This window comes from Somniosus microcephalus, chromosome 9 (genome assembly GCF_052327205.1).
Source record: "Somniosus microcephalus isolate GS21.2 chromosome 9, FLI_Smic_1.0, whole genome shotgun sequence".
Lineage (NCBI taxonomy): Eukaryota > Metazoa > Chordata > Chondrichthyes > Squaliformes > Somniosidae > Somniosus > Somniosus microcephalus.
Genome location: NC_140995.1, coordinates 236,751,688 through 236,770,695, shown reverse-complemented (window position 1 = coordinate 236,770,695; position 19,008 = coordinate 236,751,688). Strand labels below are relative to the sequence as shown.

General features: G+C 38.9%; 1 protein-coding gene across 4 annotated transcripts in view; it reads right to left on the bottom strand.

Annotated features, from left to right (window-relative positions):
* The window catches only part of cul9 (cullin 9), a 401,996-nt gene extending 394,506 nt beyond the window's left edge, over window positions 1-7,490 (bottom strand). For 2 of the 4 annotated variants that reach the window (XM_085998046.1, XM_085998048.1), the window contains exon 1: window positions 7,196-7,489. The gene's annotated coding sequence lies outside the window, so the exon portion shown is untranslated. Of the gene's footprint in view, window positions 1-7,195 lie in introns of all 4 variants that reach the window. The other 2 variants (XM_085998049.1, XM_085998050.1) reach the window with 2 other exon arrangements.
* Between the last annotated feature and the right edge of the window lie 11,518 nt (window positions 7,491-19,008).

The following is a 19,008-nucleotide window of genomic DNA, read 5'->3' as shown; positions in this document are numbered from 1 at the left end:
CTCTCTCTCTCTATCCCCGGGCCTCTCTCTCTCTCTCTCTATCCCCGGGCCTCTCTCTCTCTCTCTCTCTCTCAATCTATCCCCGGGCCTCTCTCTCTCTCTCTCTCTCTCTATCCCCGGGCCTCTCTCTCTCTCTCTCTCTCAATCTATCCCCGGGCCTCTCTCTCTCTCCCCGGGCCCCTCTCTCTATCCCCGGGCCTCTCTCTCTCTCTCTCTCTATCCCCGGGCCTCTCTCTCTCTCTCTCTCTCTCTATCCCCGGGCCTCTCTCTCTCTCTCTCTCTCTATCCCCGGGCCTCTCTCTCTCTCTCTCTCTATCCCCGGGCCTCTCTCTCTCTCTCTCTATCCCCGGGCCTCTCTCTCTCTCTCTCTATCCCCGGGCCTCTCTCTCTCTCTTTCTCTATCCCCGGGCCTCTCTCTCTCTATCCCCGGGCCTCTCTCTCTCTCTCTCTCTATCCCCGGGCCTCTCTCTCTCTCCCCGGGCCTCTCTCCCTCTCCCCGGGCCTCTCTCCCTCTCCCCGGGCCTCTCTCCCTCTCTATCTCTCTCTATCCCCGGGCCTCTCTCTCTCTCTCTCTCTATCCCCGGGCCTCTCTCTCTCTCCCCGGGCCCCTCTCTCTCTCTCTCTCCCCGGGCCCCTCTCTCTCTCTATCCCCGGGCCTCCCTCCCTCTCTCTCTCTCTCTCTCCCTCCCTCCCCGGGCCTCCCTCTCTCTCTATCCCCGGGCCCCTCTCTCTCTCTCTATCCCCGGGCCCCTCTCTCTCTCTCTCCCTCCCCGGGCCTCTCAGTTCAGTTCAGTTCAGTTCAAATGCTTTATTGGCATGAAAGTTTACAGAGAACCATATTGCCAAAGCTTACATAGCAAAAAGGTACAGTTTTCCAACATTCTGTAGGTGTCAATCGATTTGACATTTGTTGGGTATATACAATATTACTTTTAAACAATATTAATTTTAAACAGTCTTTCTACTTCATTTGGTACGTTCAATATTAATTTTAAACAGTCTTACTTTTAAACAGTCCTCAGGTTGTGACATGTTGTTACATATTTAGCCCCAAGGTATGGTCTTTAGTCACTCTCTCTCTCTCTCTCTCTCAGTTCAGTTCAGTTCAAATGCTTTATTGGCATGAAAGTTTACAGAGAACCATATTGCCAAAGCTTACATAGCAAAAAAGGTACAGTTTTCCAACATTCTGTAGGTGTCAATCGATTTGACATTTGTTGGGTATATACAATATTACTTTTAAACAATATTAATTTTAAACAGTCTTTCTACTTCATTTGGTACGTTCAATATTAATTTTAAACAGTCTTACTTTTAAACAGTCCTCAGGTTGTGACATGTTGTTACATATTTAGCCCCAAGGTATGGTCTGTCTCCTTCTCCTAGGACTAATCTCAATTTTGACAGATCATCCAATTCCTTGAAATCTGGGGTTGTTTGGCTTAGCTTGTTGAATAATATGTTTCTTGATGTGTTGAATTTTTCGCATTTTAGGAGGAAATGCATTTCTGTTTCAACCTCGCCAGCCAGACATTGATCGCATATTCTATTCTCTCTAGGCTGCCAGGATTTCTTGTATCTGCCTTTTTCAATTTCCAGTTGGTGGTCGCTTAGTCTGTACCTGGTGAGGGTCTGTCTCTGTTTTGTGTCTCTGATGGTCGTGAGGTAGTCTGCCAGTTTATATTCTCTTTTTAGGGCCCGGTAACATTCTAATCTGCTTTGGCTTTCGGTTATTTTGTTCCAATGCTCCAGGTAGGTTTCTTTGCATTTTTTAATGATTTGGTTCACTCGGATTGGTGTTTGGACGGCTGTGTTGGTCTGGGGCTGGTCAGGGTCCGGCTGAGTACTTAGTTTCAGTAGCAGCTGACTCAGGGGACTCTTTTCTGGGTTTAGCTCTTGGGTCTGAAAGGCTTTGAAATGAAGGGTGTCTGGGGAGCTAGATTTGAGGTGATTTAGGAAGTTTAGTGCTCGTTTTTGGATGTTTATTATCAGTGGGTATCTGCCTAGTTCGGCTCTGCATGCATTTGTTGGCGTTTTTCTTTGGGTGCGAAGGATGCTTCGGCAGAATTCTGCATGTAGGGCTTCTATTGTGTGTTTTTCCCATTTAGTGTAGCTTTGGTGATTTAGCGGGCCCCATACTTCACTACCGTACAGTGCAATGGGCAGGATTATGCTGTCAAAAATTTTGAGCCAGATTTTGATTGGGATTTGGATGTTGTAGAATTTTCTTTTTATTGCATATAGGGCTCTTCGGGCTTTTTCTTTTAGTGCATTCACTGCTATGCTGAAGCTCCCTGATGCTGTAATAGTTAGACCAAGGTAGGTGTAGCTCATAGTGTGTCCTATAGTGGTATCACTGAGGGTAAACTGGTATTTGTTTTCCTGACATCTGGGTCTTTTCTGAAAAATCATGATGTTGGTTTTCTTTAGATTTACTGTTAGAGCCCAATTTTGGCAGTATTTGTCGAGTAGGTCTAGTTGTTGCTGTAATCCCTGTTCTGTGGGAGACAGCAGAACCAGGTCGTCCGCATAGAACAGGGACTTCACTTCTCCATCCAGGAGACGGAGACCTGGTGACTCGCTTTGCTCCAGCATGTCTGCTAATTCATTTATGTATATGTTGAACAGGGTCGGGCTCAAATTGCAGCCCTGCCGGACGCCTCTTCTCTGGGTGAAGAAATCGGTGCGTTTGTCTCCAATTTTGACCCCGCATTTGTTTTTCAGATACATTGATTTAATAAGGTCATAGACTTTGCCCCCTATTCCACACTGAAGAAGTTTATAATAGAGCCCTTCGTGCCATATAGAGTCAAAGGCTTTCTTGAAGTCGATGAAACAGGCGAATATTTTCCCATTTTTTGTTTGGTGTTTATGTTTTTCAATGAGGGTGTGAAGGGTATAGATATGGTCGGCGGTGCGGTGTTTTGGAAGAAAGCCTATTTGGTTTTTTCTGAGGATATTATGTTTGTTAAGAAAATCAAGTAATCTACTATTTAGAATACTGCAGAATAACTTCCCTAGACAACTGTTGACACAGATGCCGCGGTAGTTATTTGGGTCTGATTTGTTTCCACTTTTATATATGGGGGAGATTAGTCCTTGGCACCAGATATCGGGAAAACAGCCTGAGCGTAATATGATGTTGAATAGTTTGAGTATCGCACCCTGCATCTCCATATTGCTGAACTTTAGCATTTCATTTTTGATGTTGTCTGGGCCACAGGCTTTCTTTAGGTGGAGAGATTTTGTTTTTGTGGCCAGTTCTTTCCATGTGATTGGGGAGTCTAGAGGGTTTTGGTTGTCTTTAATTGTTGCTTCTAATGTGTGGAGTTTTTCTGTGACCTGATGTTGACTTGGGTTTGTTTTGTTTTTTGGGATGTCTTTGTAGAGGTTTTCAAAATGTGTTCTCCAGATGTCGCCATCTTGGATTGGTAATGCTTGCAATTGTGTTGTACTCGGGTTATTCCACATTTCCCAGAATTGTTTTGGATTGGTGGAGTTTTCAATTTCTTCGAGTATTTTGTGGGTATAGTTTTGTGTTTTGTTCCTAATGGTGTGTTTATATCTTTTGAGGGTTTCATTGTATCTAGTACGTAGGTCCGGATTGTTTGGTTGCCGATGCTTTTGGTTTGATATTTTTCTCAGGTCTTTTCTGGCATTTTTGCATTCGTGGTCAAACCATTTCATATTTTTATTTTGTCTTTTGTGATGCTTCCTCTTCTGTTTCACGAGGTCGGCTTTTACAGCTGCCTCATGGAAGATCATATTTATATCCTCTATGGCCGTGTTTACACCATCTCTGGTGATCTCATATAGATTTTCTTTAAATTTTGAAATTTTACTTGTGAGATCAGGTGAATTTAGTGCTGTGATGAATTTATCTCCACTGTCTGGGGCCCATCTGTATGTCTGGTTTATTTTATGTAGCTTACTGTGTACCTTATACTTGTCTGTCCTGCCAAGGTACACATTTATTTGGTTATGGTCTGAGAGGGGGGATTGCTGCCTGACAGTGAATGCGTTGATATCGCAGGGGTCCAGGTCAGTGATTGTATAGTCCACCACACTAGACCCAAGAGTTGAGGAGTATGTGAGTCTCCCTAGGGAGTCCCCTCTGAACCTACCATTAACTATGTACAGGCCTAAGGCTCGGCAGAGTTGCACTACCTCCCTACCGCTTTTATTTATTTCACGATCAAGGTTGTTCCGATTTGCGATGGCTGGTGTGACATCTAAAGGGGTCTGGCCAAACACATGGTTGTTTCCCTGTGGGTCTATGAAGTCAGGTTCACAACCGGTCCTTGCATTTAGGTCCCCACATATTATCACCTTTCCTTGGGCCTGGAAATGGCTGATTTCCATGTGGAGAGTATCAAATAACTCCTCTTCGAAATATGGCGAATCTATTGGAGGTATGTAGATCGCACATAAGTAAACATCTTTTTTTGCTATTCCTATATTTTTATCTAGTTTTAGCCATACGTGTGATTTCCCCTGTTTTACCGGTGAGATGTGTTTGTCCAGTTCTCCCTTATACCACACCAATATTCCCCCGGAGGTTCTGCCCTTGCGTGTTTTAGTCTCTCTCTATCCCCGGGCCTCTCTCTCTCTCTCTATCCCCGGGCCTCTCTCTCTCTCTCTCTCTCTCTATCCCCAGGCCTCTCTCTCTCTCTCTCCCCGGGCCCCTCTCTCTCTCTATCCCCGGGCCTCTCTCTCTCTCTCTCCCCGGGCCTCTCTCGCTCTCTCTCCCCGGGCCCCTCTCTCTCTCCCCCCGGGCCTCTCTCTCTCTCTCCCCGGGCCTCTCTCTCTCTCTATCCCCGGGCCTCTCTCTCTCTCTATCCCCGGGCCTCTCTCTCTCTCTATCCCCGGGCCCCTCTCTCTCTCTCTCTATCCCCGGGCCTCTCTCTCTATCCCCGGGCCTCTCTCTCTCTCTCTATCCCCGGGCCTCTCCAATTCCAATTCCAATTCCAATTAAAATGCTTTATTGGCATGAAAGTTTACAGAGAACCATATTGCCAAAGCTTACATAGCAAAAAGGTACAGTTTTCCAACATTCTGTAGGTGTCAATCGATTTGACATTTGTTGGGTACATACAATATTACTTTTAAACAATATTAATTTTAAACAGTCTTTGTACTTCATTTGGTACGTTCAATATTAATTTTAAACAGTCTTAATTTTAAACAGTCCTCAGGTTGTGACATGTTGTTACATATTTGGCCCCAAGGTATGGTCTGTCTCCTTCTCCTAGGACTAATCTCAATTTTGACAGATCATCCAATTCCTTGAAATCTGGGGTTGTTTGGCTTAGCTTGTTGAATAATATGTTTCTTGATGTGTTGAATTTTTCGCATTTTAGGAGGAAATGCATTTCTGTTTCAACCTCGCCAGCCAGACATTGATCGCATATTCTATTCTCTCTAGGCTGCCAGGATTTCTTGTATCTGCCTTTTTCAATTTCCAGTTGGTGGTCGCTTAGTCTGTACCTGGTGAGGGTCTGTCTCTGTTTTGTGTCTCTGATGGTCGTGAGGTAGTCTGCCAGTTTATATTCTCTTTTTAGGGCCCGGTAACATTCTAATCTGCTTTGGCTTTCGGTTATTTTGTTCCAATGTTCCAGGTAGGTTTCTTTGCATTTTTTAATGATTTGGTTCACTCGGATTGGTGTTTGGGCGGCTGTGTTGGTCTGGGGCTGGTCAGGGTCCGGCTGAGTACTTAGTTTCCGTAGCAGCTGACTCAGGGGACTCTTTTCTGGGTTTAGCTCTTGGGTCTGAAAGGCTTTGAAATGAAGGGTGTCTGGGGAGCTAGATTTGAGGTGATTTAGGAAGTTTAGTGCTCGTTTTTGGATGTTTATTATCAGTGGGTATCTGCCTAGTTCGGCTCTGCATGCATTTGTTGGCGTTTTCCTTTGGGTGCGAAGGATGCTTCGGCAGAATTCTGCATGTAGGGCTTCTATTGTATGTTTTTCCCATTTAGTGTAGCTTTGGTGATTTAGCGGGCCCCATACTTCACTACCGTACAGTGCAATGGGCAGGATTATGCTGTCAAATATTTTGAGCCAGATTTTGATTGGGATTTGGATGTTGTAGAATTTTCTTTTTATTGCATATAGGGCTCTTCGGGCTTTTTCTTTTAGTGCATTCACTGCTATGCTGAAGCTCCCTGATGCTGTAATAGTTAGACCAAGGTAGGTGTAGCTCATAGTGTGTCCTATAGTGATATCACTGAGGGTAAACTGGTATTTGTTTTCCTGACATCTGGGCCTTTTTTGAAAAATCATGATGTTGGTTTTCTTTAGATTTACTGTTAGAGCCCAATTTTGGCAGTATTTGTCGAGTAGGTCTAGTTGTTGCTGTAATCCCTGTTCTGTGGGAGACAGCAGAACCAGGTCGTCCGCATAGAACAGGGATTTCACTTCTCCATCTAGGAGACGGAGACCTGGTGACTCGCTTTGCTCCAGCATGTCTGCTAATTCATTTATGTATATGTTGAACAGGGTCGGGCTCAAATTGCAGCCCTGCCGGACGCCTCTTCTCTGGGTGAAGAAATCGGTGCGTTTGTCTCCAATTTTGACCCTCTCTCTCTCTCTCTATCCCCGGGCCTCTCTCTCTCTCTCAATCTATCCCCGGGCCTCTCTCTCTCTCTCTATCCCCGGGTCTCTCTCTATCCCCGGGCCCCTCTCTCTATCCCCGGGCCTCTCTCTCTCTCTCTCTATCCCCGGGCCTCTCTCTCTCTCTCTATCCCCGGGCCTCTCTCTCTCTCTCTCTCTCTATCCCCGGGCCTCTCTCTCTCTCTCTCTCTCTATCCCCGGGCCTCTCTCTCTCTCTCTCTCTCTATCCCCGGGCCTCTCTCTCTCTCTCTATCCCCGGGCCTCTCCAATTCCAATTCAAATGCTTTATTGGCATGAAAGTTTACAGAGAACCATATTGCCAAAGCTTACATAGCAAAAAGGTACAGTTTTCCAACATTCTGTAGGTGTCAATCGATAAAAAATCTCTCTCTCTCTATCCCCGGGCCTCTCTCTCTCTCTATCCCCGGGCCTCTCTCTCTCTCTCTATCCCCGGGCCTCTCTCTCTCTCTATCCCCGGGCCTCTCTCTCTCTCTATCCCCGGGCCTCTCTCTCTCTCTCTCTCTCACTCCCCGGGCCTCTCGCTCCCTGAGGTAACTTCCACCCGATTTCGTGTCTCTCTCACTCACCCTCTCTCGGTGTCCGGGCCCCGGGTCTCTCTCTCGCTCGGTCTCTGGGCCTCTCTCTCTCTCGGTGTCCGGGCCCCGGGTGTGTCTCTCTCGCTGTGTCGCTCGGTCTCTGGGCCTCTCTCGGTGTCCGGGCCCCGGGTCTCTCGCTCGGTTTCTAGGCCTCTCTCCGTGTCCGGGTCTCTCTCTCTCTCTGAGGTAATTTCCACCCGGTTCCGTGGCGCAGAAACGGACGCCGGTACCCGCGCTACGGGCCGCCTCCCAGGACAGGCGGCACCAAAACGCGGCCGACTCGAAATCTGCCAGGAACAGCAGCCAGAGGGCGCAATCACCGAGAGAGAGAGTGTGAGAGAGAGAGAGTGTGTGAGAGAGGGAGAGAGAGAGTGAGTGAGTGTGTGTGTGAGAGAGAGAGAGAGTGTCCTGGGACTCAGTGAGTAACTACCAACACTACTAACAATAACCAGCCCCAGGACAGTGACAGCAACACAAAGAATTCGACCCAACACAATCGTCGCTAAGCAAAAGGAAAAACATCTGTCATATTGGGCAGAAACAACAAAAACCCAAAGCAAACTCAATTGCTACTTGGCCCTAAACAGACAATACAACATGGCTGATTACCTGACCAGGGTAAAGGATAGCAAAATGAGAAAAACCTTGACTATGTACAGACTTAGTGAACATAGCCTGGCGATTGAAAAAGGTAGACACAGGCAGACCCGGCTACCAAGAGAGGACAGCATATGCTCTCACTGCAGTCAGGGAGTGGTGGAGACAGAGATGCACTTCCTCACAGCGTGTAGAAAATATCAGGGCATAAGGGAGAATTTCTACCCAAAATTCACAAAAATATGCCCGGAATTCAGAAATTTGAATGACGACCAAAAACTCCCATACCTACTAGGGGAAGAGAGAAATTGTGTAACCTTAGCGGCACACTACGTTACAGCTTGCCATAAACAGAGGGACAACCACTAAATATAAGAAAAGAATATATAAAAATTATATGAATGTATATTTATACACTCAGGGTTCGTATCTGGCTTCGTTTCACTGAGTGTTTCAGTCCGCCTATAGAAAGATTGGAAAAGTATAAGTTGAGGGTCCATGTGAAAGACACAATATCCAGTTCAGGTCGCAAGGTGGTCCTATTGCCAGCCCCTGTGTTACATTGTTGTATAAATAGATGTTGGGCAGTGGGCACACTGCTGAACATATGATCCTCAAACCGCTTACAGGAGTGACCAGCATTGCTGTGCCTGGGTATATTTAAGACAGACCCAAAATATATAACAAACAATCATTGTCAGCTTCAATTCACTTGGAGAATGTTTACAGGCAACCATGGGGGAGGGGGGAATTCAGGGAACAATAAATGCCCATCGTTCTATGCCCAGACAGGTCAGTGAGTTCTGGTGAGGAGATGCCCTCCAGAAGTGTAATATGTGAAGTGACGCAACAGAGGGCAGTGACAGATCGCTCAGCAACACTGCTGGGCCATCCCCTGGCCTAAACCCTCTGAAAGCAAGGATTCCTTCAAAAGTCAGCCTTGGTAAGGGCCCATCACAGGTAAACTGGTAGCTCTTCTCTCAACATCCACCATCTCCAATAAAACATACAACATTCATTCACCTTTTCTTCACCGTGCAGTTTGCCATTCACTTATTGTGGAGAACACAAGTAGTAACTCAAGTTCTGTGATTGTAAACATCGCCAGATGACAGTAGCAGTGACCATGTGCAGAACTCACCGCAAGAATCAGCAATGAGCCTAAACCCTGGCTGCAGTGGTTGATCAGCTCCTTGTGGATGCCGCACACTATTGTCCTGGTCTCAACTATCCTGCAGGTGATGCTCCAGGTCTGTGCTGAGACCTTGGTCCATGGAAACATCGGCAGGATGCATCATTACAATCTCGGGTTTATAGCGTTGCTCTGTCCCGATTATATTTTATGAACACCCAGACTATATCATAGATTCCCTATTAATATCATGTGGACTCAATGTTTATATCGTTATGACTCTCTGATTATATCGTATGCACCCGCTGATTATATTGACTGGACTCTCTGATTATATCGTATGCACCCGCTGATTATATTGACTGGACTCTCTGATTATATTGAATGGACTCTCTGATTATATTGAATGGACTCTGATCATATTGAATGGACTCTCTGATTGTATTGAATGGACTCAATGATTATATTGAATGGACTCTCTGATTATATTGAATGGACTCTCTGATTATATGAATGGACCCTGATTATATTGAATGGACTCTCTGATTATATTGAATGGACTCTCTGATTATATTGAATGGACTCTCTGATTATATTGAATGGACTCTGATTATATTGAATGGACTCACTGATTATATTGAATGGACTCTCTGATTATATTGAATGGACACTGATTATATTGAATGGACTCTCTGATTATATTGAATGGACTCTCTGATTATATTGAATGGACTCTCTGATTATATTGAATGGACTCACTGATTATATTGAATGGACTCTCTGATTATATTGAATGGACTCTGATTATATTGAATGGACTCTGATGATATTGAATGGACTCTCTGATTATATTGAATGGACTCTGATTATATTGAATGGACCCTGATTATATTGAATGGACTCTCTGATTATATTCAATGGACTCTCTGATTATATTGAATGGACTCTCTGATTATATTGAATGGACTCTCTGATTATATTGAATGGACTCTCTGATTATATTGAATGGACTCTCTGATTATATTGAATGGACTCTCTGATTATATTGAATGGACTCTCTGATTATATTGAATGGACTCTCTGATTATATTGAATGGACTCTCTAATTATATTGAATGGACTCTCTGATTATATTGAATGGACTCTGATTATATTGAATGGACTCTCTGATTATATTGAATGGACTCTCTGATTATATTGAATGGACTCTCTGATTATATTGAATGGACTCTGATTATATTGAATGGACTCTGATTATATTGAATGGACTCTCTGATTATATTGAATGGACTCTCTGATTATATTGAATGGACTCTCTGATTATATTGAATGGACTCTCTCATTATATTGAATGGACTCTCTGATTATATTGAATGGACTCTGATTATATTGAATGGACTCTGATTATATTGAATGGACTCTGATTATATTGAATGGACTCTGATTATATTGAATGGACTCTCTGATTATATTGAATGGACTCTCTGATTATATTGAATGGACTCTCTGATTATATTGAATGGACTCACTGATTATATTGAATGGACTCTGATTATATTGAATGGACCCTGAATATATTGAATGGACTTACTGATTATATTGAATGGACTCTCTGATTACATTGAATGGACTCTGATTATATTGAATGGACCCTGATTATATTGAATGGACTCTCTGATTATATTGAATGGACTCTGATTATATTGAATGGACTCTCTGATTATATTGAATGGACTCTGATTATATTGAATGGACCCTGATTATATTGAATGGTCTCTCTGATTATATTGAATGGACTCACTGATTATATTGAATGGACTCTCATTATATTGAATGGACCCTGATTATATTGAATGGACTCACTGATTATATTGAATGGACTCACTGATGATATTGAATGGACTCTGATTATATTGAATGGACCCTGATTATATTGAATGGACTCTAATTATATTGAATGGACTCTCTGATTATATTGAATGGACTCTGATTATATTGAATGGACTCTCTGATTACATTGAATGGACTCTCTGATTATATTGAATGGACTCTCTGATTATATTGAATGGACTCACTGATTATATTGAATGGACTCTCTGATTATATTGAATGGACTCTCTGATTATATTGAATGGACCCTGATTATATTGAATGGACTCTCTGATTATATTGAATGGACTCACTGATTATATTGAATGGACTCTCTGATTGCATTGAATGGACTCTCTGATTATATTGAATGGACTCACTGATTATATTGAATGGACTCTGATTATATTGAATGGACTCTCTGATTATATTGAATGGACTCTCTGATTCTATTGAATGGACTCTCTGATTATATTGAATGGACTCACTGATTATATTGAATGGACTCTCTGATTATATTGAATGGACTCTCTGATTATATTGAATGGACTCACTGATTATATTGAATGGACTCTGATTATATTGAATGGACTCTCTGATTATATTGAATGGGCTCACTGATTATATTGAATGGACTCTCTGATAATATTGAATGGACTCTCTGATTATATTGAAAGGACTCACTGATTATATTGAATGGACACTGATTATATTGAATGGACTCTCTGATTATATTGAATGGACTCTCTGATTATATTGAATGGACTCACTGATTATATTGAATGGACTCTGATTATATTGAATGGACCCTGAATATATTGAATGGACTTACTGATTATATTGAATGGACTCTCTGATTACATTGAATGGACTCTGATTATATTGAATGGACCCTGATTATATTGAATGGACTCTCTGATTATATTGAATGGACTCTGATTATATTGAATGGACTCTCTGATTATATTGAATGGACTCTGATTATATTGAATGGACCCTGATTATATTGAATGGACTCTCTGATTATATTGAATGGACTCACTGATTATATTGAATGGACTCTCATTATATTGAATGGACCCTGATTATATTGAATGGACTCACTGATTATATTGAATGGACTCACTGATTATATTGAATGGACTCTGATTATATTGAATGGACCCTGATTATATTGAATGGACTCTAATTATATTGAATGGACTCTCTGATTATATTGAATGGACTCTGATTATATTGAATGGACTCTCTGATTACATTGAATGGACTCTCTGATTATATTGAATGGACTCTCTGATTATATTGGATGGACTCACTGATTATATTGAATGGACTCTCTGATTATATTGAATGGACTCTCTGATTATATTGAATGGACCCTGATTATATTGAATGGACTCTCTGATTATATTGAATGGACTCACTGATTATATTGAATGGACTCTCTGATTGCATTGAATGGACTCTCTGATTATATTGAATGGACTCACTGATTATATTGAATGGACTCTGATTATATTGAATGGACTCTCTGATTATATTGAATGGACTCTCTGATTCTATTGAATGGACTCTCTGATTATATTGAATGGACTCACTGATTATATTGAATGGACTCTCTGATTATATTGAATGGACTCTGATTATATTGAATGGACTCTCTGATTATATTGAATGGACTCACTGATTATATTGAATGGACTCTCTGATTATATTGAATGGACTCTCTGATTATATTGAATGGACTCACTGATTATATTGAATGGACTCTGATTATATTGAATGGACTCTCTGATTATATTGAATGGACTCTCTGATTATATTGAATGGACTCTCTGATTAAATTGAATGGACTCACTGATTATATTGAATGGACTCTCTGATAATATTCAATGGACTCTCTGATTATATTGAATGGACTCACTGATTATATTGAATGGACTCTGATTATATTGAATGGACTCTCTGATTTCTTGAATGGACTCTCTGATTATATTGAATGGACTCTCTGATTATATTGAATGGACTCTCTGATTATATTGAATGGACTCTCTGATTATATTGAATGGACTCACTGATTATATTGAATGGACTCTGATTATATTGAATGGACCCTGATTATATTGAATGGACTCACTGATTATATTGAATGGACTCTCTGATTATATTGAATGGATTCTGATTATATTGAATGGACTCACTGATTATATTGAATGGACTCTCTGATTATATTCAGTGGACTCTGATTATATTGAATGGACTCTCTGATTATATTGAATGGACTCTGATTATATTGAATGGACCCTGATTATATTGAATGGACTCTCTGATTATATTGAATGGACTCTGATTATATTGAATGGACACTCTGATTATATTGAATGGACTCTGATTCTATTGAATGGACCCTGATTATATTGAATGGACTCTCTGATTATATTGAATGGACTCACTGATTATATTGAATGGACTCTGATTATATTGAATGGACCCTGATTATATTGAATGGACTCACTGATTATATTGAATGGACTCACTGATTATATTGAATGGACTCTGATTATATTGAATGGATCCTGATTATATTGAATGGACTCTCTGATTATATTGAATGGACTCTGATTATATTGAATGGACTCTCTGATTATATTGAATGGCCTCTCTGATGATATTGAATGGACTCTCTGATTATATTGAATGGACTCTGATTATATTGAATGGACTCTCTGATTATATTGAATGGACTCTCTGATTATATTGAATGGACTCTCTGATTATATTGAATGGACTCTGATTATATTGAATGGACTCTCTGATTATATTGAATGGACTCTCTGATTATATTGAATGGACTCTGATTATATTGAATGGACTCTGATTATATTGAATGGACTCTCTGATTATATTGAATGGAATCTCTGATTATATTGAATGGACTCTCTGATTATATTGAATGGACTCTCTAATTATATTGAATGGACTCTCTGATTATATTGAATGGACTCTGATTATATTGAATGGACTCTGATTATATTGAATGGACTCTGATTATATTGAATGGACTCTCTGATTATATTGAATGGACTCTCTGATTATATTGAATGGACTCTCTGATTATATTGAATGGACTCACTGATTATATTGAATGGACTCTGATTATATTGAATGGACCCTGAATATATTGAATGGACTTACTGATTATATTGAATGGACTCTCTGATTACATTGAATGGACTCTGATTATATTGAATGGACCCTGATTATATTGAATGGACTCTCTGATTATATTGAATGGACTCTGATTATATTGAATGGACTCTCTGATTATATTGAATGGACTCTGATTATATTGAATGGACCCTGATTATATTGAATGGACTCACTGATTATATTGAATGGACTCACTGATTATATTGAATGGACTCTGATTATATTGAATGGACCCTGATTATATTGAATGGACTCTAATTATATTGAATGGACTCTCTGATTATATTGAATGGACTCTGATTATATTGAATGGACCCTGATTATATTGAATGGACTCTAATTATATTGAATGGACTCTCTGATTATATTGAATGGACTCTGATTATATTGAATGGACTCTCTGATTACATTGAATGGACTCTCTGATTATATTGAATGGACTCTCTGATTATATTGAATGGACTCACTGATTATATTGAATGGACTCTCTGATTATATTGAATGGACTCTCTGATTATATTGAATGGACCCTGATTATATTGAATGGACTCTCTGATTATATTGAATGGACTCACTGATTATATTGAATGGACTCTCTGATTGCATTGAATGGACTCTCTGATTATATTGAATGGACTCACTGATTATATTGAATGGACTCTGATTATATTGAATGGACTCTCTGATTATATTGAATGGACTCTCTGATTCTATTGAATGGACTCTCTGATTATATTGAATGGACTCACTGATTATATTGAATGGACTCTCTGATTAAATTGAATGGACTCACTGATTATATTGAATGGACTCTCTGATTATATTCAATGGACTCTCTGATTATATTGAATGGACTCACTGATTATATTGAATGGACTCTGATTATATTGAATGGACTCTCTGATTTCTTGAATGGACTCTCTGATTATATTGAATGGACTCTGATTATATTGAATGGACTCTGATTATATTGAATGGACTCTCTGATTATATTGAATGGAATCTCTGATTATATTGAATGGACTCTCTGATTATATTGAATGGACTCTCTAATTATATTGAATGGACTCTCTGATTATATTGAATGGACTCTGATTATATTGAATGGACTCTGATTATATTGAATGGACTCTGATTATATTGAATGGACTCTGATTATATTGAATGGACTCTCTGATTATATTGAATGGACTCTCTGATTATATTGAATGGACTCTCTGATTATATTGAATGGACTCACTGATTATATTGAATGGACTCTGATTATATTGAATGGACCCTGAATATATTGAATGGACTTACTGATTATATTGAATGGACTCTCTGATTACATTGAATGGACTCTGATTATATTGAATGGACCCTGATTATATTGAATGGACTCTCTGATTATATTGAATGGACTCTGATTATATTGAATGGACTCTCTGATTATATTGAATGGACTCTGATTATATTGAATGGACCCTGATTATATTGAATGGACTCTCTGATTATATTGAATGGACTCACTGATTATATTGAATGGACTCTCATTATATTGAATGGACCCTGATTATATTGAATGGACTCACTGATTATATTGAATGGACTCACTGATTATATTGAATGGACTCTGATTATATTGAATGGACCCTGATTATATTGAATGGACTCTAATTATATTGAATGGACTCTCTGATTATATTGAATGGACTCTGATTATATTGAACGGACTCTCTGATTACATTGAATGGACTCTCTGATTATATTGAATGGACTCTCTGATTATATTGAATGGACTCACTGATTATATTGAATGGACTCTCTGATTATATTGAATGGACTCTCTGATTATATTGAATGGACCCTGATTATATTGAATGGACTCTCTGATTATATTGAATGGACTCACTGATTATATTGAATGGACTCTCTGATTGCATTGAATGGACTCTCTGATTATATTGAATGGACTCACTGATTATATTGAATGGACTCACTGATTATATTGAATGGACTCTGATTATATTGAATGGACTCTCTGATTATATTGAATGGACTCTCTGATTCTATTGAATGGACTCTCTGATTATATTGAATGGACTCACTGATTATATTGAATGGACTCTCTGATTATATTGAATGGACTCTGATTATATTGAATGGACTCTCTGATTATATTGAATGGACTCACTGATTATATTGAATGGACTCTCTGATTATATTGAATGGACTCTCTGATTATATTGAATGGACTCACTGATTATATTGAATGGACTCTGATTATATTGAATGGACTCTCTGATTATATTGAATGGACTCTCTGATTATATTGAATGGACTCTCTGATTAAATTGAATGGACTCACTGATTATATTGAATGGACTCTCTGATTATATTCAATGGACTCTCTGATTATATTGAATGGACTCTCTGATTATATTGAATGGACTCTCTAATTATATTGAATGGACTCTCTGATTATATTGAATGGACTCTGATTATATTGAATGGACTCTGATTATATTGAATGGACTCTGATTATATTGAATGGACTCTGATTATATTGAATGGACTCTCTGATTATATTGAATGGACTCTCTGATTATATTGAATGGACTCTCTGATTATATTGAATGGACTCACTGATTATATTGAATGGACTCTGATTATATTGAATGGACCCTGAATATATTGAATGGACTTACTGATTATATTGAATGGACTCTCTGATTACATTGAATGGACTCTGATTATATTGAATGGACCCTGATTATATTGAATGGACTCTCTGATTATATTGAATGGACTCTGATTATATTGAATGGACTCTCTGATTATATTGAATGGACTCTGATTATATTGAATGGACCCTGATTATATTGAATGGACTCTCTGATTATATTGAATGGACTCACTGATTATATTGAATGGACTCTCATTATATTGAATGGACCCTGATTATATTGAATGGACTCACTGATTATATTGAATGGACTCACTGATTATATTGAATGGACTCTGATTATATTGAATGGACCCTGATTATATTGAATGGACTCTAATTATATTGAATGGACTCTCTGATTATATTGAATGGACTCTGATTATATTGAACGGACTCTCTGATTACATTGAATGGACTCTCTGATTATATTGAATGGACTCTCTGATTATATTGAATGGACTCACTGATTATATTGAATGGACTCTCTGATTATATTGAATGGACTCTCTGATTATATTGAATGGACCCTGATTATATTGAATGGACTCTCTGATTATATTGAATGGACTCACTGATTATATTGAATGGACTCTCTGATTGCATTGAATGGACTCTCTGATTATATTGAATGGACTCACTGATTATATTGAATGGACTCTGATTATATTGAATGGACTCTCTGATTATATTGAATGGACTCTCTGATTCTATTGAATGGACTCTCTGATTATATTGAATGGACTCACTGATTATATTGAATGGACTCTCTGATTATATTGAATGGACTCTGATTATATTGAATGGACTCTCTGATTATATTGAATGGACTCACTGATTATATTGAATGGACTCTCTGATTATATTGAATGGACTCTCTGATTATATTGAATGGACTCACTGATTATATTGAATGGACTCTGATTATATTGAATGGACTCTCTGATTATATTGAATGGACTCTCTGATTATATTGAATGGACTCTCTGATTAAATTGAATGGACTCACTGATTATATTGAATGGACTCTCTGATTATATTCAATGGACTCTCTGATTATATTGAATGGACTCACTGATTATATTGAATGGACTCTGATTATATTGAATGGACTCTCTGATTTCTTGAATGGACTCTCTGATTATATTGAATGGACTCTCTGATTATATTGAATGGACTCTCTGATTATATTGAATGGACTCACTGATTATATTGAATGGACTCTGATTATATTGAATGGACCCTGATTATATTGAATGGACTCACTGATTATATTGAATGGACTCTCTGATTATATTGAATGGATTCTGATTATATTGAATGGACTCACTGATTATATTGAATGGACTCTCTGATTATATTCAATGGACTCTGATTATATTGAATGGACTCTCTGATTATATTGAATGGACTCTGATTATATTGAATGGACCCTGATTATATTGAATGGACTCTCTGATTATATTGAATGGACTCTGATTATATTGAATGGATCCTGATTATATTGAATGGACTCTCTGATTATATTGAATGGACTCTGATTATATTGAATGGACTCTCTGATTATATTGAATGGACTCTCTGATTATATTGAATGGCCTCTCTGATGATATTGAATGGACTCTCTGATTATATTGAATGGACTCTGATTATATTGAATGGACTCTCTGATTATATTGAATGGACTCTCTGATTATATTGAATGGACTCTCTGATTATATTGAATGGACTCTGATTATATTGAATGGACTCTCTGATTATATTGAATGGACTCTCTGATTATATTGAATGGACTCTGATTATATTGAATGGACTCTGATTATATTGAATGGACTCTCTGATTATATTGAATGGACTCTCTGATTATATTGAATGGACTCTCTGATTATATTGAATGGACTCTCTAATTATATTGAATGGACTCTCTGATTATATTGAATGGACTCTGATTATATTGAATGGACTCTGATTATATTGAATGGACTCTGATTATATTGAATGGACTCTGATTATATTGAATGGACTCTCTGATTATATTGAATGGACTCTCTGATTATATTGAATGGACTCTCTGATTATATTGAATGGACTCACTGATTATATTGAATGGACTCTGATTATATTGAATGGACCCTGAATATATGGAATGGACTTACTGATTATATTGAATGGACTCTCTGATTACATTGAATGGACTCTGATTATATTGAATGGACCCTGATTATATTGAATGGACTCTCTGATTATATTGAATGGACTCTGATTATATTGAATGGACTCTCTGATTAT